Below are 5,174 nucleotides of genomic sequence, written 5' to 3' on the forward strand. Positions count from 1 at the left end.
TTCTCACAAATGGATGGAGGTGGATTTTCTCCTATGCAGTCGGGTAGACATTCTCACAAATGCACTTGGGCCATTTCATACACCAAGGCAGCAGTTGGCGCTGTGGGTCAATTTGTGTAAATCTCCTGTGGAAATAACAGCAGCACCATTGGTTAACATCAATAGATAGTGTTTTTTATTACTAAAGTATTGGCACAGATTTTGCTCCATATGTGAAGAAGAGATCCTGGGACTTTCCCCTCTGATTACATGCATTTAATGTTTTATTGTTTTTATAGACTTTTTTGCATTCGTTATAGAATATTTAACCCCGACTGGGTCAGTTGGCATTTCTGTTGGCATCCTGACATTGTTTAAGAATCTGTTCTAGACTGTTCAATAATTTCCCACTACATTTTGACATACACAAACTTTTTAAAGTTGTCCTTGTTTTCAACCTCCTAAAATTTTAGCTGGAGCTGGAAGGGCATCCGCTGTGTAAAACATATGCTGGTTGAGTTGGTGGTTCATTGCACTGTGGCAACCCCTGATTAATAAAGGCAAAAAGAAGCTTAATGTGTGTGTGTGTGTGTGTGTGTGTGTGTGTGTGTGTGTGTGTGTTTGTGTGGGTGTGTGTACATGTTTTTGTGATATATCAGAACACTAATCTGTATAATGACATGGGTATGACACAGATATTACAAAAAGGAGGTGAAATATGAGGACATTGTTGGCGTCCTCATTTCTCAAAAAACTTCACACAGGATGAGTTTAATCAGAGAGTAAAGCCGCACACAGTCTCCTGTGATGGTTGGGTTTAGGGGTAGGGTGGAGAAAGGGCAATAATACAACATAACAGGATAAAATGAATGGAAACCTATGTAATGCGCCCACTTTTCACCAAAACAAACGTGTGTGTATGTGTGTGTGTGTGTGTGTCTAAAAACATGCTTTATACATGGTTTTATTACATTTTCATATATTTCAATATATATTATGATTATATATATATTATGATGATCTACAGTCTGTCTTTAAATGAGTATTTTTCAATAACTCACAGAGCAGACAGAGTGCTGTGTGAAGCAGCACTGGGAATAGTAGTGAAAGCCGGTTTGGTGTCTTTTTACTGGCAGCACTGAAAAAAGAAACACGGGCAAACAGAGAGACTTTTATATGTGAAACGGCAGGCCTCGCTGCTGACATTTACACACTGCCTGAGAGAAGGCAGATTTTTGTTCTGAATGAGAAGAATCAATCATTTTTATCCAGGGACTTACAGGGAACTGCGATTAAGCAACTAATTAACTAAATAAGTAGTTTACTTATAAACTGTAATTACTAGTTACAAATTACATGACAAATTTTGTAGTCAGTAATATAATCTCTGACATTACACATTATTCAGTTGTGTAATCTACTACATTTGGGTTACATTTCTAAATTTAAATTGATAACCTTATCAACATTACAAAAACAATATCAAGAAAAAACATGAACATCACAGCAGTATCAATGCTACATTAAATAATTCACACATCATAAATATAACAGTATAGGTGAAAAGCATCAAACACTAGCAACATTGCGAAAGCAAAGAATCACAAAAAATCCCAAACATTTGTAAGCAGCAAGTTCATCCGAAAAAATAAAAAACACAAAGCACAAAAAGACTTAATGATAATATGATATAGTCCACAAAAATGTAAACGTGTATTAATTATGGGAATTTAAAAAGTAGTACAAGTATTTGTACAAGTAATTACAAGTATTTGATTTTTTTGTGAATTGATTACGTAATTCAGATTATATATAAATTATATATAATCCATATTAACCAGCTCTGCCCTTAAGCATTCCTGTGTTCCAGTAAGCACTCATATCATGGTGTAAGAGTTGAAATATTGCAAATATTTTGATATCTTTGACAATTCAAAACATGAGCTGAAAACAGAGACTGGTGACTCCACAACCCAGCAGGTGGGAATGCGGAAAAAACCAGCTCCTGCTGCATTTGCATCTGAGTCTGCTGAAACTCGGCTTCAACCACCCCAATTCACACATATGGTCATTTCAATGTTTGAATGTTCTAAATTAACCAAACTGACTTTAACTATCATGTTTGATATCATTTGAAATGTCTCAGTGCGACTGGTATAATGGTCTCATTCCCTCAGAAATAGACATAATCAAAACAATAAATATATAACTTCAGGCATCTTTTGAACCACTGTGAAGGGTGTGACTTTCCACAGGCAGCACTAAGTGTGAATGCCTTTTGTTATGTACACACCCCTTTCCTTGAGGGGATTCTTGGATTATTTAAGGTAAGGTTTGATAGACGTTCAGGGCGATTCTTTCTAACCAGATCAGCCCATAATATGGAGCTTGCTCCATGTTATGTATATTTTGAAGTCAGGTATGCATCTTTTCATCTTGGATTTGTCTTTGATAATTTGATGTGTTGCATTGATCATTTATGAATTGACTGATTGAATTGGCATAATACATTTACCTGACCAATAAATTGTTATGTTTTGAATCATTCAAACAGAGTTCGTGTTATTATCTCTAGTAGATTGTGGTAATTTCATAACACCACAGGTTAGTAGCGGACTAGAACACGGTAGACGGAGCATTGCGGCACGCTATACAATATCTCTAGAGCTCCGACTAACACATTGGCATTAATTCATGTATACTTAGACTGTAAAAGGATATCTAAGGGGATTGTCCTTCACCCAATAAACTTATAATACTATTTAGATAGTATAGTGATTATTCAAAGTTACTAATAGTTTAAGTACGACTGGTCTGCTTGATTCTATAGTAATGCTCATTATATGACTAAATAGCTCTGTTTGATTTAGGAGGTAGCAGATCTATGGGGACCGCATAAAAAATATCCTAATCTGAGTAAGTAGGGTTCTGCCATTTTAGGATAGCGGTCAATCGCCACTGTTTAATGACCAAGACTGACATGCTTGTGCTTAAGAAATTGTATACTCGGCCGGTACAAGATTCAGGATGTTATAGGAATCCCAATGAACGAGAATAACATAAAATGATGAACCGAAGAGAATATTCAATCATAATCTAAATTAATGTGAACAGAAACAAAATAACCTTCTCAATGTTTTATAATTGGAGTCAGATAAAACGAGGATAAATATATTAATATTCTAAACCACCTCATACTAAAATTGGAGTCAGATATGAGTTAAGTTTAATATAGATCAACATTGTGCACTGGAAAGACCGAACATGCAGTGAACCTTCATCCACCAGTGGACACCGTCATTGGACCAACTGGGTGGACCCTACAATGGGTGGCACACCGGAACCGGAACTGTTAATCAGCACTCAGAAATCGGTACAAACATCTCTTTGTAAATCCTATCAATGGTTGACTTTTCCATGAACAAAGATGTTTCACAAGGCTTTGTCCAAGAGTATAGTGTGAAACTGCTCCCTGAGGATTCCCAACACTACATTTCGAATCTCCCTATAGCTGCAGTTTATAAATGTTGCTCCTATAGTGTTACACTAGTGTTCTGCAAAAAATGCTTTTTTTACTTATGCCAAAATGAAGTGAGTTTTTCCTTAAATCAAGCTAAATAATCTGCCAGTGGGGTAAGCAAAATAATCTTATCACAAATCGTAAAACAAGATTATTTTGCTCACCCCATTGGCAGATTATTAAGCTTGATTTGAGGAAAAACTCACTTCATTTTGGCATATTATTTCTTAAAACAAGACAATATGTTTTGCTTGTCTAGAAAATGCTTCTTGATTTAAGAACTTTTAGATATTTGGACTAGAAACAACCCAAAAAATCTAAGTAAGAAAAGCATTTTTTGCAGTGCAGCAACAAAACAAGCAACTGCAAGTGTTTTTTCATAGCGAGTTTTAATTAAAAAATAAACAAATAAAGTCAGTTTGCTTGTCAGAGGTGAACTAGGATTTGGGGGTGGCTAATTTGAAAATGAAGACATCATATAGGTTACATTCTGTGGTTACTTAACCCTAAATGTAAATACCTCATTTATTTTCCCTCATGTGGCTTTATGAGTTTCTTCCTTCTTCTGAACACAAAAGAAGATATTTTGTTTGCTGCAGATGGCAGAATTTTCCTTTTTGAGTGAACCCTTTAATTTCCTACAAACACACAAAGACATATTTGTGCATACATTAGATTAGTCAGTACCAAAGCCAATACTGGAACTAATATAACTAAAAAGACTTAAGATCACAGTTCAATGATTAGTACACCTAAATTAATATATTGGGGGAAATATTAAATAAAAATTTTGTAACGAGGAAAAATCAAGAGAAACCTAACAATATCAAATTTAGTTGAAATTTTGTAGATTGTAATTTTTTTTTTATTAACTCTTTTGAATGCAGTGGGTGGTGCTGTAGCCTCGCAGCAGGAAGGTCACTGGTTCAAGCCTCGGCTGGGTCAGTTGGCATTTCTGTGTGGAGTTTCCATATTCTCTCCGTGTTCGTGTTTCCCAGTACTAGACTGTGGCTGGAAGGGCATCAGCTGAATAAAACAAATGCTGGATAAGTTGGCGGTTCATTCCACTGTGGTGACCCCCACAGTGAAAATAATTTCTTTTGAATTTAAATATAGGCTATTATCTTTCCTAAAGATGTTTTTTAATGGCTATAACTGCTTAATATAACAGTTTTTTTCACTGAAAATTTGTATTAAAATATTCATTTTTAAAAGGGGAAACTCATTTATGATGAGCACTATGACTATCATGATCAATGCAGTGTACAAAAGTGCTCAATAGAACTCGATGTAAAAACATGATATGAAAGGTATTATAAACTAATAAACTCTTATGATTATAATGTCATTATTTTGTCTTGCAAACCCCCTGATTTCCACCTTGTCCCACTGTTTGCCCTGCTTATTAGTGTATTTGCTTGTTGTGTTAATACGATTGATTCCAGAACATTCCATAGGCCATAATATATCTGCCTACAAATTTTCAATAAATATTTGATAAATGCTGCAGCAGCATGTTGACTGGCTGTGTGTATCTGACTGTGTGTGGCTCGGACGTCCAAGTGGGTTTGTTCAAGCAAGCTGTTGAGCAATGTTTTTAATTTGAGAGCGACCTCCATGGGCGTGTCGACTTAGTGCAAATCTCTCATTTGTTCGCGTCTTATCTTAGTTTCTT

The 5,174-nt window shown here is 35.5% G+C and overlaps 1 long non-coding RNA gene across 1 annotated transcript in view; it reads left to right on the forward strand.

Moving 5' to 3' along the window:
• The first annotated feature begins 3,556 nt into the window (after window positions 1-3,556).
• The window catches only part of LOC141378657 (uncharacterized), a 30,646-nt gene continuing 29,028 nt past the window's right edge, over window positions 3,557-5,174 (forward strand). Inside the window, exon 1 of the long non-coding RNA XR_012393630.1 lies at window positions 3,557-3,881. This is a non-coding gene — a long non-coding RNA (uncharacterized lncRNA). The remainder of the gene's footprint in view (window positions 3,882-5,174) is intronic.

Source organism: Danio rerio, chromosome 2 (assembly GCF_049306965.1).
Source record: "Danio rerio strain Tuebingen ecotype United States chromosome 2, GRCz12tu, whole genome shotgun sequence".
In the NCBI taxonomy this organism is placed as follows: domain Eukaryota; kingdom Metazoa; phylum Chordata; class Actinopteri; order Cypriniformes; family Danionidae; genus Danio; species Danio rerio.